Source organism: Lynx rufus, unplaced genomic scaffold (genome assembly GCF_022079265.1).
Source record: "Lynx rufus isolate CCGP_SWC_20201006 ecotype Redwood Valley unplaced genomic scaffold, mLynRuf1.p SCAF_4, whole genome shotgun sequence".
NCBI lineage: Eukaryota > Metazoa > Chordata > Mammalia > Carnivora > Felidae > Lynx > Lynx rufus.
The window spans coordinates 118,953,667-118,974,581 of record NW_025814856.1 but is presented as its reverse complement, the minus strand read 5'-3'; the positions used below and the strand labels follow the sequence as shown (position 1 = coordinate 118,974,581).

At 47.6% G+C, this 20,915-nt stretch overlaps 1 long non-coding RNA gene across 1 annotated transcript; it reads right to left on the bottom strand.

The window, feature by feature from the left end:
* Positions 1 to 336: 336 nt before the first annotated feature.
* On the bottom strand, positions 337 to 703 carry LOC124523519 (uncharacterized). Its single transcript, XR_006965004.1, has 2 exons — positions 671 to 703; positions 337 to 538 (listed from the first exon to the last, which is right to left on the bottom strand). It is a non-coding gene; the product is annotated as an uncharacterized LOC124523519 (long non-coding RNA).
* Between the last annotated feature and the right edge of the window lie 20,212 nt (positions 704 to 20,915).

Genomic DNA, 20,915 nt, shown 5'->3' with positions numbered 1-20,915 from the left:
ATAATTCAGAGTTGGTAAGTCTGAGTATTATCCTTGTTTTTAGCATAATGTAATTGTAGGGGCTCCGTGAGTTTTCTTCCCAAGTCCCAGTGGGTCCTCACAGATCTGCCCCATCCTCTTCGGGAGCCACCTTTTAGCGGGTGTTGCCCAAAGCAGGGGTGTGGGGTTGCGTACCCAGAGAAAGCCTCTCCCCTGGTAGCAGCTTCTCACATTTGACCCTCCCTGGATGCCCCGGAGGTTTCTCCCCATGACCCAGCCTCCAGGAGGTAGTCTGTTGCTTCCTTGAAGGCAGCATTTTCCTTGGGCCCCTGGAAGGAAGGCTCTGTCACTGAGTAGTTCTTTTCATATATTTTTATTCTAGAATAGTTTTCTTCATCCTCTGTTCTCGTTCCTGTCTCTTCGTCACAGAGTTGCACCATGTGTAAGAGAGAGAGCAGCATTAATATCATTTCAAGTTTCGGCCTTTCTCTTTAGTGATTGTCCTTCTCTGAAATGTTCCTTGGGAGCAGAGCTGGAAGAAGCGAGGCCTAGAGGAAGGCTGGAGGGAGGAGACGGAGGCTGGTCACCTGCACCACAAGGAGATGCCTGGGGCACAGTCCACGGCCTCCTGCCAACCCCTGATCACCCCGCACCTGACCCCACACCACCCCAAGCCTTTCCCGCACATTACCTGGGTGATTATTTAAAATGCAGATTCCTGGGGCTGTGGGCGACTCAGTCGGTTAAGCGTCTGACTCTTGGTGTCAGTTCAGGTCATGATCTCACAGTTCGTGAGTTCGGGCTCCATATCCGTCCCCATACTGAAAGTGTGGAGCCTGCTTGGGATTCTCTCTCTCTCTCTCTCTCTCTCTCTGCCCCTCCGCTTCTCACCCTCTCTGTCTCTCTCTCAAAATAAATACACAAACATTAAAAATATATATATAATGCAGACTCCTGGGCCTCACCCCACTTCTTATGCACGCCTGGGGTTGGAGACTCAGAATTTGCTTTTCAACAAGGTCCCCCTCTCCCCCCCTCCCCGCCCACCCCGGTAATTCTCACGCGTGCTCCACACAGAGCACTAGGTTAGACCCTATGGGTGGAGGCAATCGGATTTCTGGTTACTTTGCAATTTGGGAGTTTTCACATGGCGGGTGTAAGACAGCTTTGACTGGTTCCCTAAGAGTCAGGCGCCTCAAGAGTAGTGAGAAATTAATAGTACAGAATGATGGAGCAGTTCCACTTATAGGCCAAAATAGCAGATAAAAGTAAGGAAAGCTGGCCCAAATGACAGGAGAAGGCAATAATCAATATCCTAACAGAAAACAATAATGCAGCTGGTACCATAAAGCAATCCCACCGGGAACTGTATATTGCATCCTTAGTGTCCCGTTGTAATGAAGCACACAGAATGCAGCACGCATTAGCCAGGGCAGAGCCTCTTCAACGCAGAATATTCTGCCACATTGCAGGCACATTTATTTTATTTGAAAGAAGAATGGTCCTGTTGCCAAGCCATCAGATGGTAAAAAGAGATATATTTGATGGATAATAAAAAAGGGTCTGACACAGCCTCACAAAATACGTTTCTAATGTAAATGCATCTAGTACGTGGAATTCATACCTCTGATGTGTCGATACCTGCAGAGAAAGGCAAGTAGGGGCCGGGAGAGCCGTGGAGGGTGAGTTCGGAGTACGGCCAGAGAGAGGGGACCATTATTTTTTAACAATAACAAACAACAACAAAAAAAACTCACTTGGTAAACATCACTCACTTCTTCTCAACCTGTTCTTGTGATACAGATTGACGGCCCTTTTAATATGAAATAAATCAGGCAGGAGAAGGAGAGTCTGGAAGAACATACAGATTGAAAGCTGACTGACAGAACGCCTCCAAAACGCGCTCTGTTTGCATTTGCCTTTGTAGCAGCTAACTTGAAAGGATGTCAGGCGCTTTGAAAGGCTGCGAGGTTGCAGTTCCGGAACCTGCAGGCTCCGGGTGGGAGCCCTGCCGTGCACCTGCAAGAATGAATGCAGAGCGGGGGAAAAAAAAAGAAAAAGAAAAAGCCACTGCAGAGGCAAGTGGTCCTTTCCATCTCCCTCCCACATCTGGGGGTAAAACGGCATTTTGTCTAACAGCTGGTTTCATACTTAGTTAGAAACACCAGTCATCCCAAGCCAGTGCGCTCAGGCTGAGGCATTAGGGCCTAGTCACTTCTCACCGGGAAACTGGCTGGTAATGAGCTGTGTCACCTCTCAAGGTGTGTGGTCAGTGGACATCCCAGTCAAGTGCACCCCCACCTCGGTCCAGCCGTCGAGATGCTTACGTCCCTGTGGTTAGCTGTCTCCTTGGATTTCCTGGACTGTCCGGTGTTCACAGTTATCCTGCAAAGCAAATACCAGGATCCATCAGTCACGAGACAACCGAAGTCAGTTTCAACATCGCCCACGGCGCAGGGGGAAGTAGTTTTGCTCAGAGGCAAGAAAATGCTGGTGAAGTATGGGGTAGGTCGGGAGTAAGCCCCGAGGAAAAATAAGAGAACAACGCAGTAGGCAAGCATGAAAAAAGCATGCTATGCTCGAAGGCTGTCTTCACTGTGGAGTCCCACAGCTGCCCTCGTCTGCCAGGCCTGCCCAGCCTTCATGCCCACCAGGCGTCTTATCCACAGTCTTGCTCCTGCTAACCTGGCTCTTGGAGCAAATGGTGGCTGAGCATCTGTGAAGGGCTCTGGTCACTGTCCTGGATGCTAGAACTGGAGCGATAAATAATTCAGACAAAGCTGCCCTCCTCGTGGAATTTACATTGTCGAGGAAGATGGTAAAGAAACACAGTGCTGTCCCAGACAAGGTAAGAATCGATCGTGCCAAATGCTGTAAAAGCAAGAGAGTTGATACAGCGATTGACCCCTACCCGTTTAGCCAGGAGGCCTGCTCTACGCGGAGTGATCAAGGATGGCCTGGCCCGAGGAGGTGACATGTGAGTGGACCCAGCCACATGACAAAAGGGAGCAGAGGGTCCTGAAAGTGCAAGCACACTGAGCCACCTGTGGTCTCTGATGGGCTCCAAGAGGGCAGTGACACCTCCTGATAGCACCTGCCTCATGGGGCTATTGAGATTATAGAAGACGCCAAGTGGTTTACACTGTGCCTGGCACAAAGTCAGCACTCTAGGAACGTTAACTGTTACCATTATTTCCCAAAGACTTGGGTTCCCTTTGAGGCGGGATGGGAGTGTGAGGTCAGCTTCTTGGGGCCATTCTGAGCCTGTGTGCCTGAGTCCTTATGATGTCAGGCCACCAAAAGCACTGGAGCGCAATTATAAAGAAATTACTTTCCCAGCAATTAATCACCAGTATAAGATTGCCAATACATATCATTGCTGCATTATGACACATTGGATCACACAATCAGAATGTAGAGTAGAAAAGGGGCCATTTGTAGCTGACCTTATTCAAGTCAAATCAGTGCAATCAATTGAAAGTCAGTGGGAGTTTTGCCTGAGTGAGAGTCAAGACCAATTATTGAAAGGCATAAGAGAACAAGGGGATGTTTTTGAAGACATTAGATCTTATAGCAATTTTTCACAGTTCAGAGATATGTTGAGGTAACACCTCTATAATATAGGAAATACAGTGTTCATAAAGGTGTTCTGTCTAATCCTTTATTTCAAGAGGGTCTACCTGCAACTTTTCAATTTTTTTTTTTTTTTGGACAAATGTGAAAGTGGGTCAAAAAGTACAAAATGGCTAAGATACGTATCTTAAAACTGAAGGAGGGTAGTAGGAAGACGAAGACTTCCCAGCAACTATCCATTATGCTATTAGCTTGGATTCTCTGCTCCTCCATAGTAGCCAGAAAGTAGGCTAGAAACTTCCACAGCCTAATTTTAGCCTCAGACTTCTCCATCTTGCAAGGTTCCCTTTGCTTTTCAATTGAATCCTAACACTGACTTAAACAAGATTTCCTTTATATTGTAAATCTGCTGCTAAAAAACGATTCTGTATATTTCAAAGCCAGCGTTGTGTATGGATTTATTGCTGTTTTTTGTAACATCTGTGGGTCTATCCCTGTCTGGTCCCCCCAAAATGTCAGTAAGTAACTAGAAGAAAAGGCTACTTAAATCCGTTAGTGGTCTTTCACTGGTACCAGCCACGCCTCTTTTCACTCTCTGGTCCCCAAGCCTGGGTTGCACCAGCTGACTCATCATCATCAAGATTTTCCCCCTTTTTTTTTTAATCAATTTATTTATTTTGAGAGAAAGAGAGCAAGTGGGGGAGGAGCAGAGAGAGAGAAAGAGAGAGAGGGAGAGAGAGAATCCCAAGCAGACTCCACACTGTCGATGCAGAGCTGGACGCAGGGCTTGAACCCACAAACCATGAGAGTGTGACCTGAGCCAAAATCAAGAGTCAGACACTTAACTGACTGAGCCCCCAGGTGCCCTACCAACATTTTCTATGATTCTAACAAAATCATTTGAACTTTGAAACATCTTTATAAAAGACTTGTAAAAATATTCCATGTGCCGGGGCACCTGGGTGGCTTAGTTGTTTAAGCATCTGACTTCAGCTCAGGTCATGATCTCACGGTTCATGAGTTCAAGCCCCGCATCAGGCTCTGTGCTGGCAGCTCAGAGCCTGGAGCCTGTTTCAGATTCTGTGTCTCCGCCTCTCTCTGCCCCTCCCCAGCTCACGCTCTCTCTCTCTCTCTCTCTCTGTCTCTCTGTCTCTCTCTCTCCCTCAAAAATAAATAAACATTAAAAAAATTTTTTTAAATATTTCAAGGGCCTAACTTGGTAAATATATTTTTAATATGATGAGAGAATAAAAAGCAAAAATGCTGGGTGGACCGCAAGTGATTTGAGAACAGAAATCATGTCTTTGATCCTTCGTACCCTTCACTATGTCCGACATTTATGAATTCACCAATAAATAAGCGCTCTGTAATTGGTGAATTACCAAAAAGTTAAATTGCTTTGTCTAGACAGAGAGGATTGATTTGGGCTGACGAAGTCATAGTTCAGATTCTATGCACAAGTGGTAATAATATTTCCAGACATGGAAGCTTGGTGTATGATCTAGCACAGGCCTTTAGCCAAAGGGAATCAACTGAAACTTTGCAGAGGAGCTTCTTGAAATTTACACAGGATGCAAAGTTGAGGGGAAAGCATGTTTTATGCAATGGGCTTCTGGCTTTAACCATGTTTAAGAAGGGGGTTGCTGGTTGATAAGGAGATACATAGTAGCCCACGTTCCTAGACAATGGAACCTGAGGCAAAAGCTTAGGTGCTGAGCTGTTGTTGGGTGGTGCAATCCCAAAGAAGCAGAGAGAAAGGCGAGTAAATCAGGGAAGGAGGGAGGACAGGAAGGAGAGACAGGAAGCTGGGCTCCACTGAAATACCAGCACAACTAATCACTCAATGGGACAAGAATTACTGCATCCCAGGCAGTCTGCTGGGGGCCGTGGGGCAGGGAAGGGCAGGAAGAATCACTTACCCACTGGCTCCCATACCTCAGTGATGAAAGTTTGGTTTCACCGGATATTAACCCCTTGTGATGGGTAATTTTATGTGTCAACTTGGACGGTATTTTGGGTGAGATTAATATTTCAATCAGCGGCAGCCTGCTGGCCTTCTGACTGAAGCTGCACCATCGGCTCTCCTAGGTCTTGAGCCTCTCAGGTCAGCCCCCACTTTACATTTTGGACTAGTCTCCATAATCAGGTAAGCCGATTTATTATATGTTCATATGAATGTGTATATTTATTACATATATATATAGCTCATTATGTATATGCACATGCAATTCACACACACACACACACACACACACACACAGAGGTGCACACACGGGCGGGCACACATACACACACCATTGGTTGTTTCTCTGGAAAACCCTGTATTTCCAAGCTGCTCATGCAGAGGTGCAGACTGGGGTTCCAAGTAGTCTTATGCATCAGTGTCCAGAGGGCTCATGGACAGTCATGAGGCAGGCACTGTCGGGTTCCGCCTATCAAAGGCAGGCGCCATGGCGACTTGGGATCGGCAAGAGGCCAAGGGCTCAGAGACAGTTCACGCAAGAGGGTCTGAGGCCATGCCTAAAAGTGAAAAGCGTGGAGGGGAATGCCAAGACCAGACTCGGATTCTCAAATGGTGCTAACCAAGCCCCGACAGGGGGTTTATGGGTAAGGCGAGAAAATGTGTGCTCACTTTGCAGTGGGGTAAAGTTTCAAATAACAAGACAACATACACTTCAGAGCACCCATGATTTGGTGCCACTGTCTAGATGTGTGACTTTGGGCCGGGCATGTAGCCTCGCTGTCCCTGGTCTGTTGGTTTTTGAAATGAGAACCTTTTTGGATTGATGATGTCCAAGCTTTCTCTCCGCTCTAAAATTTCTATTTTTCTCTCTGATTTGGACAAACACTTAGAAACTTAAAGATTACGTAAATCTGAGGCGTTAAATGTCAGAATCAGAATTTTTAAATATTTCATTGGTAGAACTAATGGGCCAAAATCAATATGATGAAATTTAGCATAACTAAATGTCAAGCCCTGCCTTTGGGACCAAGCGACAAATTCCACAAGTACAAGTACGGATTAGGGGAGATTTGGCTCGAGAGTCACCCCTATTAAACAGCAACAGCCATGCCTGGGATTTTTTTTTTTTTTGTCCCCAATGTCTAATGAGTCAACTGCTCAATAAGCAGGCACTTATTGGGGTCTCTTCACTGAGACAGAGGTTGGATAAGGTGGATCAGAGGGCCTCTGACGATCCATCTGAAGATTCCAAGCTTCATTCACTCTTATCTCATCCCTTTAGCCTTTGCCTCAGTACGATTAGATTGTGGCACAGGGCACAACAGCCACAAGGTCAAGTGCTCCTGAAGGATTTTAATGGGACCACTGAATGGCACAAGGTCACTCTGAGAGCCTCCCAGCTTTTCCTTCTCTTTACCCTCAAGGAGTGATTGTTCTGGATTGTGGCTCCCCTGCCTGGTGTATAAAGTCACCTAAACACAAAACTCATAACCAGAAGGCAGCTTCGGGAATCCTCGCTCAGCTCTTCAAGAGTTATAGGCATTAAAAGGGGGTCCCCTGGAGTGCTCCGCTACTCTGCTGACTGGAACCAAATCCATCTTAAAGTTGGAAATATGATCCAGGTGGGGATGGACTGTGATTTAATGCCATTCAAGTACTATAGGGCACACTTCTTAAAGAAACCGTTGTAAATTATTTGTGGCCAACGCTGCTGGTGGATGGAGGGCATGGTAGGCTCTCAAGTACAAGAGCCCAGCTTGTATCTAATAATTGTTATATCTTCTCTGAAATTTACTGCCGATGTCTCAATTTTAACAATTTAAATAACAAGATTAACCAAGTGGAACGAAGCTCAGGCAGGCTGGCGCTCTTGACGAAAGCGGGACAACGCTTATGTCTGAGCGCATTTTTACTTTGACATGAGCAGTGACACACAGAGATGAAATCTGGTTAAAGCGGCAGCCTTCTCAACCCCATGACAGCTTCTTAGGCTAAGCAAAACAATTTCAAGAGAGTGCACGCGTGCACTTGTTAACTTTGCTCAAGAAGACTGATTAGGGACAATGCTTATGAATATGATAATAAGAGGTGGGAGCTGGAAAGGTGCACGGAAGGAGCTGGGTAATTGGCATGCTGTTTTCTTCACTTCTAATGGACCCCTCTGTAGTCTTAATCTTTGGGTGCGTCGGTTTGTTTAGAAACTAGGTGGGTCTCCTCCAAGCACCAGGTATTAATGATGAGAGCACACTTTTCTTTTCCCTGCTGCTGAGTTGCTGTTGATACCATGAGTGGTCACATGTGATTTCCTGTAGATTGTAGTCTCCTTACCCTTGTGATGCTGTTCACTCCATATCCTGAAAAATCCCCCCAATTTCAAAAGGTGTTTCATGCCCGGGGTGATGTAACACACACAAAGCAAAGCCTGCCCTGGAGGATAGGCGTGTCCCCGGCAGCCGCACACAAGGCCCCCGCCGGGAAGTTGTTGCCACAGGACCAGTGGAATTTCTCCCAAGTTGCAAGACCTTGCAGAAGAGTGAAGAGACTAGTCTGTGAGCAGCACGAGCTCAGAAAAGCCACTTACCCTTTCTGGATCACTGTCTCCTCCACAGTAAACCGGAGGACTGGATGGTGATATCAAGTTCCTTCCAGCTCCTCTCTGAGCGTATGCTCCCCGTCTAAGGGCAATTAAAACGAACTCAAATTTGGCTTCTTTTGCTCAGCATGCTCAACAACACAGATACATCTCGAAATAAGTATGCTGAGCAAAAGAAGCCAAACCAAAAAAGTACATACAGTGTAATTCCGTTTGTATGAAAGTCTGGAAAACTGAAACTAACCCGGAGTAATAGTGGTGGCCTGGGGACAGGGTGGGGAGAGCAAGAGGGAGGGTTTACACAGGTCACAAGGAAACTTTTGGGGTGACGGATGTGTTCACTATCAGGATTGTGATAATAGTTCCATGGGTGCTTATATATGTCAAAACCTGGCAAAGGGTGCACTTCGGATACATGCAGCTTCTTATATGCCAATCATATCTCAAAAAAGAAATTTTTTTTTTATTTTTTTTTATTTTTGGGACAGAGAGAGACAGAGCATGAATGGGGGAGGGGCAGAGAGAGAGGGAGACACAGAATCGGAAACAGGCTCCAGGCTCCGAGCCATCAGCCCAGAGCCTGACGCGGGGCTCGAACTCACGGACCGCGAGATCGTGACCTGGCTGAAGTCGGACGCCTAACCGACTGCGCCACCCAGGCGCCCCAAAAAAGAAATCTTTAAAAACAAGTCTAACTCTTACGCATAAACCTTATTATGAGTTCTAAAAATTCATCACAAAGAATCAGACATGTGTGCTAAGATGTGGAGTATGAGGGTATTTATTTCCTGCCGGATTATTTATGCACCCCCCCAAAACTGGAGACAGCCTAAGTGTCTAAAAGGAGAGAATTGATTGGGTAAAGGATGGCACATCTGTAGGTCGGGGTATGATGCAGCCAGGAAAAGTCATGCTGCAGACAAAATAGCATCATGAAAAAAATGTTTATGATCTATTTCTATGTGGAAAAAGCAAGGTACAAGGCAACATGTATAGTATATTTTCCCAGGCTATGCTGGAGGTTGATAATTAATCACCCTTCTCTCTTCCCCTCCAGTTGAGAAGCAGAGTAACGAGTTGGGTACGTGAAGAGCAAAATATCGGCTTTGTTCCTAGGGGCTCTGATTGGAAACACGTAGCTTGGAGCTAAAGCGGAACGGGCTTCCTGCTTTTCCTCTGCGAACTATCCAGAACCACTCCAAACTACAGCTCCTCACGCAAGGTAGGGCCAGCCTGGGAAGCTGATCCCCTGTGTAGTGTTTCTCAACCCAAGGCAAACGGCATGTCAGGCAGTGCTGCCTGACACACAGGTTGTTACCATCCCTGACCACCCCCCCCCCACCCATTGGGTATCATAGAATTTTCCCAAGCGTTGTGACAACAAACGGCCTTTTCCACATGTTTCCAAACGCTCCCCCAACCCAGGGTGGTGAGCTGCCCCTGGCTGAGAACCGGCAGAGGTGTTGAGGATAAGCTGTGATGAAACTCATGAACCATGAGCGGAAGGGGCATGCTTAACTAATTCCCCTACACTTCCCGCCTTCCAAAATTCCCTCTTCCCATGGGTATATGAAGTGAGGCAGCAGCAGCGGGAAAATGGAAGTACTCTGTCTAGTACTTCTAAAGAAAGTTCCAATTTAATTGTCCAAGGTAGAAACTTAAGGAGGAAAAAACAATGGTTCCTCTTGCAGTCAACATGTCTCCGCAAAGGTGAAGAAAACAATCTGGAAGGACATATGCCATGCAGCTGTAATGGTTACCTTGCTTGGCACGTCTTGATCCCCAGGGCACTGTCATACATTTTATGAAGATGCCATTTGGGGATACATTGCCCATCATGTATGGTATTCAGTGTTGCCTCTAGTGTCCAGAGTGCTCCATAAATGGGATTAGATTCCTTTGTTGATAAGGACAGTGGCTGCCATGAAGTAATTTTCCTAGAATGGCCTCCACTTAGCATCCTCATGGGACTGACATTCAGGCATACCCTGGATCAGTCTTCTCAAATTGACCAAACCAAAGTTTCAGAGCTTCAGTCTATTGCAAAACTAAAATTACAAAAAGTTGTTGACATTCAACTCTCTGAAGTTTTTAACACCAACAAACACAGTCAATATAACGGTGCTACTCACAATATAATTACATGATATGTGTTAAGATACTAACTTATAGGGGCGCCTGGGTGGCTCAGTCGGTTGGGCGTCCGACTTCAGCTCAGGTCACGATCTCGCGGTCCGTGAGTTCGAGCCCCACGTCGGGCTCTGGGCTGATGGCTCAGAGCCTGGAGTCTGCTTCCGATTCTGTGTCTCCCTCTCTTTCTGCCCCTCCCCCGTTCATGCTCTGTCTCTCTCTGTCTCAAAAATAAATAAACGTTAAAAACAAATTTTTTTTAAAGATACTAACTTATAAAGCCTGGCCCATAGCTTTGTCCTATAATAGGAAACAACGCTGTGTGGAAACCATCTTCCCTTTGTCCTACTATCCTGCAACTCTACCCATAGCCTCATTTGAAGATAACATCAAAAGTCTGGCTTGAGGCCCTCTGAATGTAAGCCTGGGTCCTACATCCCTTCATACCCCACCTGGCCCCAGTGTTGTCTCAGATGCAAGTCCCAGCTACCCTTACTGTGTCTCTATGATGAGCCCGACACTTGAAATGGTAGAGATCCCAAAAGAAATTTGGGACGCTTTGCTACAAACGCAGCCAAGTAGATGGGGAAGCTCTCCTGTAAACTTACAAACACACTTACACAGAATCATACACCAGTCCAGAATTGTTTGCAATCAGGAAAAATTGAAGCTTCTGGAAATTAATGGCTTCTCCATTTGTGGTTGTAGCAAATGCCACAGAGACCATCTGAAACTATGCAAGAACTAAAATCAGTCCTCATAGGTGTTGCTTGTAGAAATTTGGGCCAGCTCACCCCACAGGGATCTCACGGACTCAGCACTGTGTGTCTTCTGGGAAAACGTCTCATCCAAACAGAGACTCTTCGGATTGAAATGGTTCAAGCCCAGTGTTGTCTGGTTGATCTGCTACCTGGGTCTCTACCACCTGAGTCATTGACCTCCTTCTCTCTGGGCCACGTGCCTGACCCCGCCCCTTCCTCCAGGCAGTAGGGCAGGGAAAAAAGTTAAAAAGCATGCTCTGAATCCTTCCAGGCAAGCACTGGGCAACCAAGAGCACCACATGCTAGAACCGAGGCTCTGGTGGGCAGGTGAGAACCTTGGAGTCAAAAGTAGGTTGGAGGTACTCGGATCCTGGGGCATGCTGGGAACGACATCAGGGATATCCAAGATCTTTCCACACCAATATATGATAAGGCACACGTTTTGAAACTAGCTCCCAAAACTGCCCGCTACAGAATAGCCGTTCAATAACTATTTCTCAAATGAACGAAGCCAAACTAAACCTTACTGAAATCATACTTACCTAAGCAGGTGCAATGCCTTCTGATATTTTCTACTCTTTTTTGTTTCTTTAAAAAGGTAAGCAGTTGGAACCCACTACTGTGATGTCACCACCACTCACAGGTAGTCCGTTCTGAAGGGAGTTTTATGCACTGCCTGTCCCTCATCGAAGATCACTGAAACTTGCCAAGTAGGAAGCGGGGACTTGGGGACACTGGGGGCAAGCAGGCTGCCACCGGCCCTATCTGGGTCAGGCAGAAGACTGTCAGGCAGAGCGAGGCCATCACAGAGCAGCAGGGGAGAACTATGTTCTGTGCCTCCGTTCCAGTCCACACACTGTCCCGCTGTCCCCTCGCACGAAACCATTCATCAAAGCCAGAAATGGAGTCAGAAGTCAGGCTGGCAATCACTTTGCTTCGATATCTGTCGAAGGATCAGGAAGGGGGAAGGGATGGAAATAAGGGTTATTTAAGCAGCTGTGAAAATCATGGAGTCACTTGGAAAATGAAAAATCCGCTCAGAGCCACAAGGAGCACAAAAGTGAGGGATTAAACAACTTTGTAAATACAGGGATCATTGCTCTCGATGCATTCATACACACTTAAGACCTATTGAAAACTTCCCATTTCAAGATAAGTGAAGAGCATTAGCTGGTCTGAGGCCTGGGTCAGCCAGGGTTGGCTTGGGGTGGGGGCAGGAGGGGCCAGCCGGTGGGTCCGTATCGGGGACCCAGGAGGGGCAGCTCCCTGCATTTCCGCTCTGGCGAAGGCTGTAACCGCAGCCCTGCTTTTCACTAAAGGGCTGTGCTCGGCACACACCTGATGAAGTTGGGAGGAAAGTTCTACGCCAGTGCATTTGCCTCCTCCGAGTTTCATCATCATTCACCAAATAAGCATAATTGCTCCGTGTTGAAGAGGTGCTGGGAACAGAGGCGCTGCTGGTAATTGCCTAATGGGCGGGCGAAATGAGGTGTGAGGCACATCGGTGTGAAAAAGGCAATAGCCACAAGTTTATTAACATTGAAAATTAAAATAAGCTCGGCCCCAGCCAGGCAGTCCTTGCTGAAATGAATCCCATTATCCCTCTAATAACTGCACGGGGCTCAATTGGATGCCACCCAGGGGGTAGAGAGGCCTCAATACAGGTCACCTCTCTGCCAGCTTCGGGGAGCTGAAGACTCCGGCTCACTGATGACGATCACAGAGGAAACACAAACACCCCCTCCTCCCCTGCCGCTCTTCCGACTACGCTTGAATCAGTGGGTTTGCAAGGCGCTGTGAAAAGGGGAGGCCCGAGAGAATTATGCGTGTTCTGACCTGGGCGCCCTTTCAAATAGTTGCTGAACGGAATTCGCAAAGCTGTGTTGCAGGGCTCTGGAACAGGACGTCACCAGATCAGGGGTCCTGCCTGGGGCTCAGCAATCGGCCTTGTCTTCTTTTTCGTCCCTGGATCCTAGTGTCAGCTATTTTGAGATGCCCAGTGCTGGTACGAGAGCTGCCCTGGACCTCAAGCACATGCAGCGGGTGCAGGAAACAAGGCTCTCGCGGGTAAAATAATCAGAAAACGATCAGTGCGTGCGGTGGCCCGCAGCCTCGCGAAAATGTAGAGAAAGAAAAGGTGGGTGGTCAGAGGACCACCAGAGGACACGTGGCTTAGGTCAAGTAAAGGCAGAGGGAATCTCGAAAACAAAACGTATGGAGGGAAGGCGCTTGGAGGAATAGGGAGACTGGCCGGGCAGAAGGCAGGTTTGGAGCTGGGGACCAGTAGACAGTGAGCGTGGGTGAGGGTAGAGAGGGTGGCCCAGGGAAAGCGGCACGGGGAAGTTTGGATTTAATGCTGGATTTAAAGGGAATCCTTGGAGGTTTCAGACAAGACGAATCACATGATCGAAGGATTTAAGTCACTTGACACTGAATTTGCTTTACATTAAAAAAAATATGTTTGGATTTTAAATCTTAATTCACCTTCAATTGCGTGAATTTCATTCACTGTTCTATTCAAAGCCACTTACTTCGAGGGGGTTTCAGTGCTCCCCAGAAACCCAACTGAAAATCCCTGGTCCATGCGCTCCCTTGGTTTCAGAGCGAAACTTTGTGCTTTTTTCCTCTCTTCTCAAACTTCCAGCATCTCTGTTTGCGTCCTGCTCTCAGCTCCGACCTTGCCTCTTCATATTCCTCCCACTTCTGCCCACCAGTCGGCCTGTGCCCCCCCAGTGCCCCCCTGGGCCCCACTGTTCTGCCTCCTCCCGTTTCTGCCAACACCTCCACCAGGGCCTGGATCTCCCCTCCTCCTGCTCAAGGATGCCCCTTCCACTGCAATTGGCTACAAAGGGCAGAAATCGCTCTCCATCCCATTTCTCTGCTCCCCTTTGCAGGAGGATTGCTCAAAAGAGCTGTCTACCCTGGCCACTGCACTGCCTCCCCTCTGTTTTTCTCTAGAACCCTCCCCACCTAGGCTTGACCCGGCCCCTCCCAAAGAGCCACTCCTTGTCGAGGTCACGGAACACCTGATGACCCACGGTGTAACTAAACGCAATGGTCTCCTTCCCACTTTTTCAGCCTCTAAAACTTATAGCGAGTCCTTGAGACTGTTCGCTCTCTAAACCATATGCCTAGTTGATCTCGTCTAGTCTCAAGGCTGTAATGTAAACACCACCTCATTGCTAACAAGTCCCAAATTTATATCTGTAGTTTATTCCACTCCCATCTCCGGGGGGGGGGGGTGTCTGCTTGAATGTCTAACAGGTGTCTGGAATTTGATATTTCCAAAAGTAAACTCGTGGTTCCTGCCCCACGTCCCACCACCCTGCCCGCCACCCCCCCCCCACACACACACACCTCTGCACACATGCACCAATACCTCCTTTCCCGGCAGCCTTCTCAATGGCAACTCCCTCCTCCCCTTTGCGCAGGACTAAAACCTCAGCCATCTGCACCTGCTCTCACACCCTCCATTCCTATCCATCAGTAAATCTAACCGACACTGTCTTCCAAGTATATCCGGACAGACCATTTCTCACCACCTCCGCTGCCATCTCCCTGCTCCAAACCACCATTGCTTCCGAGATGACTGCAGTGGCCTCCTCTGGTCTCGCTGGTCTCCCAGCCGCCATGTTTGCCCTCTGCTCAACTCGGCAGCCAGAGCGATTTTTGTAAAGTAAAATTCGGAGAATGTCATTTCACTGCTCAAAGCCTTCTAATGACTGCCCAGGTCACTCAGAATAGGATGCGACCTTCTTACGGTGGCCTAAGAAGTCCTACCCTCCCTGGCCCCAGCTACTTCTCCGTCTGTCCTCTCCCTCTCTCCCTCTGCTCAGCCGCACCGGCCCCTTGCTGTTTCTCCAATGTGCCTTTGCACACACTGCTCATGCTGGCCGTGGCGGAATTCTCCCAGAGGGCCACAGGCTGGCTGCTCCCGTCCCTCCAGATCCTACCCAGTGTCACCTCCCTGCTTAGCGAAGCCTTCCCCAGCCACCCCGTATAAAGCATACACACACGTTGGCCCTCTCGTTCACTTTTCGTGCTTAACTTTTCTCCATTCGGTTTATCACCAGCTATTAAACCGAGTCCTACTTGTTTTTTCTTGGTCTCTCCATCAGAATAGGGCTCCTCTGGGGCGGGGATTGTGTTGTACTCACTCCTTTGTCAGTGCCTAATATGCAGTAGGAACTCAATAAATACTCATGGAATGAACGGTAGTTATTTGAACCCACTCTTTAAAAAAATTTTAATGGGGCGCCTGGGTGGCGCAGTCGGTTAGGCGTCCGACTTCAGCCAGGTCACGATCTCGCGGTCCGTGAGTTCGAGCCCCGCGTCAGGCTCTGGGCTGATGGCTCAGAGCCTGGAGCCTGTTTCCGATTCTGTGTCTCCCTCTCTCTCTGCCCCTCCCCCGTTCATGCTCTGTCTCTCTCTGTCCCCCCCAAAAAAAAAAATAAACATTGAAAAAAAAATTTTTTTTTTAAATTTTAATGTTTGTTTATTTTTAAGAGAGAGAGAGAGACACAGAGTACAAGTTGGGGAGGGGCAGAGAGAGAGAAGGAGACACAGAATCCGAAGCAGGCTTCAGACTCCCAACTGTCAGCAGAGAGCCCGACGTGGGGCTTGAACTCACGAACTGTGAGATCATGACCTGAGCTGAAGCCCGACGTTTAACTGACTGAGCCACCCAGGCGCCCCCTTGAACCCACTTTTATAAGCACCTGCTGTGTGTACAAGCAAACACAAAACCTCTCTGCTCCAGCCATCCGTTGCCAGGTGGCTCGGTGTCCAAGGCCTGGATTAGCTCCCGCGGACGCCACGAAAACTACCTGAATGCACGGCGCTGCTGACATCTCCTTTCCTCCATCCCACCCCCCTCCGGACTACCAAGATGAGTTTGTTTCTGCCCTCTGCTCCCTTGCCTGGGAAATGAGTTTTCTGATGCCAGCTGCTGCCCGGTTGCTTCCCTCCAAAACAAAAGTAATCGACCGTAACCCACGGTTTCCTTCCATTAGGCTAAGGGAGCAGTGACCAGGACGCCAAGCCTCAGCTCTTCCATTTACTTACTCTGTGATTTTTGGCCAAGTTTTTTTAATCTCCTGCATCTCAGTTTTCTTAACTGAGGGATGGGGAAAGTAAAGCTGACTTCTAGAGAGGTCGTGGGGTTAAATGACATGAAGAGTGGATAACACCAGAAACAGAGTACTTGCTCACTAAATGTCTGTTTACCTTCCTCTTCTCACCAAAAGGTGACCCTAGAATCACTCTGAAGTTACAGTTTCTTTTTTTTTTTATGTTTATTTATTTTTGAGAGAGAGAGAGAGAGAGCATGGGGGAGGGACAGAGAGAGAGGGAGACAGAGGATCTGAAGAGGGCTCTGCACTGACAGCACAGAGCCCGGTGTGGGGCTCAAACTCACCAACTAAGATCATGACCTGAGCCAAAGTGGACGCTTACCCAACTGAGCCACCCAGACTCCCCCTAAAGTTACAATTTCTAACCCAACACTTGACTATGGTCCTCTAGAGATGCCTGGCCAGGGTGCCAAGGTGGTGGAACCTGTCTAAGCCATTCGCCTCCTTCCCCTCCCCCTCCTCCTCCGCTCCCTCCTCCTTCACCCAAGCCCACAGAGGAACAGACTGCCCTTGGCATCCGTCTTGCATTTATGGCAGTCCTTCTCCGTCCTGCAACGGTGGTGAACTGAATTCAGAAAAATGACAGGTCGTTACAAATATATTGCATGTTGTAAAATGAAAGAATGTCCTTGTTAGAAAGCCAAATGACTTACTTTGGGAGTAACTTTAAATGATAGGCAGAGGCTACTGCGAACACAGAGTGCACGTGTTACACTTTGGTGTAATACTTGAAACATACACGTGGCACTCGATTATCAATACATGTGGACGTTGGCATTAATCCTTTAACTGGAATGATCTCTGACGGTAACTCTCCATTACTCAGCTCTATTGATTTGGGTTCAGACTTGGAGAATACTCAGGCCAGGTCTCCACTGAGGAGAGAGGCATGGAGAGTTGGTAATTATCCAATGAATTCCAGTAATTATGCCATGAATTACAAATTGTCTATACCGGCGTTTCCTGGAATGTTTAATTCAGCGACATACCTGTGAACTTTCCAGGACTCATTCGGGGGAGGGGTTGGGGAAAAGGCGTGTTTAATAGGGAAGCCTGTCCACTTCCTCCTGCCCCTAGTACTTGTCCACCTACTTCCCCTCTCCCCAGTACATTCTTATAAATATGTGTAATTCACATGACTTTGGGTTTCAGTCTGGAACCGCTTCTGCTTCCGAGTTAAAAACACTAAAGTAAAAAAAAAAAAAAAAAAATCCTAAGGAAATCCTAATTGGTTAGGTATGTTACCCCAAGTAGGTCACTGTCTGCAGGAGAGAACTTCCCTCAAATTCTGTGATTGTGACTCTGAAACCAGGACTTTGACACAGGCCATGGACCTCGTTGAGAACTGGAAAATAACAGGCGCTACCTTCAAAACGCAGCCTGGTATAGGTTCATCACTGCTTCTCCCCAAGATGTATTTGATTGCCGTTGTTCCCGGACTCCCGCACACCTACCAGGTATGAGCCCACGTTGGCAGGGTTGAGTCCAATGTGAGTTATATGCATCTTTTGTTGGAGAAGTATTTTTTTAAGATTATTTATTTCGAGGGGCGCCTGGGTGGCTCGGTCGGTTAAACCTCCGACTTCAGCTCAGGTCACGATCTCGCGGTCTGTGAGTTCGAGCCCCGCGTCGGGCTCTGTGCTGACAGCTCAGAGCCTGGAGCCTGTTTCGGATTCTGTGTCTCCCTCTCTCTCTGCCCCTCCTCTGTTCATGTTCTGTATCTCTCTGTCTCAAAAATAAATAAACGTTAAAAAAAATATTTTTTTTTTAACGTTTATTTCGAGAGAGGGAGAGAGTACAGGGGAGGGGCAGAGAGAGGGAGGGAGAGAAGAATCCCAAGCAGGCTCCGTACTGTTGGCACAGAGCCCAACGGGGGACTCCCTCTCATGAACCGTGAGATCATGACCTGGGCCAAAATCAAGAGTTGGAGGCTTAGAAATCAAGAGTCAGGTGCTTGACAACTGAGCCACACAGGTGCCCTGGAGAAATAGTTTTTTATGCTTATTTTCAACAACAAGCTTACCAAAGTGAGTGACGAGTTGGTCTCCCTCAGGAACCTCACGGTGGTCTTCCAGACCCTCCTCGCGGGCCCTCAACCAAAGGACCATTAACAAATGTGCCCCTTTGAGCATCCCTGCAGCACTCATGCTATCAGCTAGTCAGGCAAAGGGACAGATGTCACCCAAGAAATGTTTATTAAGTACCTGCTATGTGCTAGAACATGGGGTACAATAGTTAATAAGATGGGTGTTGCTACTGTCCTCACAGAGATTGCTCTGTGATGAAAAGAGCCCCGGGCTTGTGGTCAGAAGGCCAGGCTCTCCCACTTTCTCTCTCTGAACCTCAGTTTACCTTAAGCAAAGTGAAGGAGATAGCTCTATGTACCCCCCCCCCCGCCATCCACCTTATAGATCAAATAAACCTGTTGACATGCTCTATAAACTCCTATAGTTTACATTACGGAAAGATAAGGTATGACTGCTATAGACATTTAAAATGTTTTTTTCCGTCTCAAAAGACTTAAGGAGATATCTGTACGTCCATATTCATAGCAGCAGGAACTTAAGGAGATATCTGTACATCCATATTCATAGCAGCAATATTCACAAGAACCAAAAGGTAGAAACAATTCAAATATCCACCGATAGTTAAACCCATTAACAAAATGTGGTATACACATACAATGGGATATTATTGTTCCTCCTTAAAAAGGGAGGGGATTCTGACACAGGCGACAACGTGGATGAACTCTGAAGGCATTATGCTAAGTGAAAGACATCAGACATAAAAGGATACACACTGATTCTACACATTTGCAGTAGCTAGAGTAAGCAAATTCACAGAGACGGAAAGTAGAATAGTGGTTACCGTAGTGGGGAGTGTTGTTTAATGGGCACAGAGTTCCAGTCTGGGATGATGAAGAAGCTCTAGAGACGGATGGTGATGACAGTTGCACAACTGTGTGAATGTACTTCATGCCACAGAACCGTGCCATTAAAATGCAAGGGCGCCTGGGTGGCTCAGTCGGTTAAGCGTCCAGCTTCGGCTCAGGTCATGATCTCGCAATTCACGAGTTAGAGCCCCACGTGGGGCTCTGTGCTGACCGCTCAGAACCTGGAACCTGTTTCAGATTCTGTGTCTCCCTCTCTCTCTCTCCCCCTACCCCATTCTCTCTCAAAAATAAATAAAAACATTAAAGAATGCTGTAAAAAGTCATTAAAATGGTAAAAAAAAAAAAAATGCTTTCAGGAATGCAACTGTGTGTGTAAGTGCCAAAGTGAGGTGTCAGCCACTTTTCCTGGAGAAGTTTCCTTAGCATGCATCAGTGTGGTATGTTCCCACTGCCTGGGGTCTGGTCTTCAGCTTGAAGACGGTTCAGGACCCTGCCTTTGTCAGCCCAAAGGGAACTGACCCAATATTCCTCTCTGTTTTCTGTTGGCGAATGTTCATGGGAGGCAATCGGGAGGCTGTTTGGTGAACATCGAATCGAGACAGGGAAAACCAGAGGCGCCTGGGTGGCTCAATCCATTAAGTATCCGACACTGGCTCAGGTCATGATGTCACGGTTCATGAGTTCAAACCCTCCCATTGGGCCCGCTTGGGATTCTCGCTCTTTCCTCTTTTTCTCTCTGCTCCTCCCCTGCTCACACTTTCTCTCTCTCTCTCAAAATAAATAAATAAAACTTTAAAAAAAGAGAGAGAAAACTAAGTGCTTACGTGGCATCATGATAGGATAGGATGTTCTTGCCAAAGGGACCTGAAGTCCGTCAGTTACACACGTGTAAAGTCTATGACTTCCGTCACCATATTGGAGACGCCTCTTCCAAGAAGATGGGAAATTACCTGTCAGTTGACTGTGGCTCCCTCTCCCTCAGACGAGGTCTGGGTGGGCCCTGCTAACATTTACCTCTGAGACCCTCTTTTTGTCCTGCTCCCACGGGTGAGCAATCCTCCCCCCTTTGGATCAAATCATTCTTTCTTTAGATTTTCTAATAAAGTGTTCAAACAGGTTGCATTTGAGTCGTGGGGGCCTGGGTACTCTTTCTTCCCCTTCAGATGACTTCTAGCACCTCCACTATGATGAATTTCATCAAAGTTTAAATCTCAGAGAAGGACAGCCCCCCTTTACAGAGTTCTTGGGGACACTTCCTGGAGCCCCCAAGTACTGACAACAACTACCATTACCCATCTTTTCCAGTTTTCTCAGCACACGGGTGACTAAGGCAAAGCCAAAGGACCTCTCTTCTGTGTCGTCGAGCTGGGGAATGCAAACTGGAGGTGTCTCCAACAGTGACCCGTGCAAAAATGATGATCCTGCTGGAGGGGCAGACCCTCCCTCTTTCAGCTCTCCTTCAGCTCTGCATGCCAGTAATCGCCCGCTGTCCGTGACAGATGGCAGGTAGACCCCGGGCAGAGAGCTCAAAATGGACTTTGAGTATTTCTCTTCTTGGCAGGCTCTGGTGCAAAGAGGTGAAGGGTTGCCAGCACCAAGGATGTCTCCGCTCAAATCCACCTGGCGGAGGTCAGGGTTGAGGACCTGGGTGAACTTAACCTTAAGCAGAGCAGATCCACAGATAAACAAAGGGAACCATGATTTTGAGCCTGGTCAGCTTCTTAATCCTCTATAAGCACACACATCACTCACTGCAAATTCTTATCCCAAACTGGAATTCACCGGAAGAAATCAATTTATGGCGGCAGATGTTTTTTCTCTTGCTTGTCTTGTCTTAAGCAAAACAAATTGCACAACGAGCAAGACTGATAGCAATAATATTAAGTCCGTA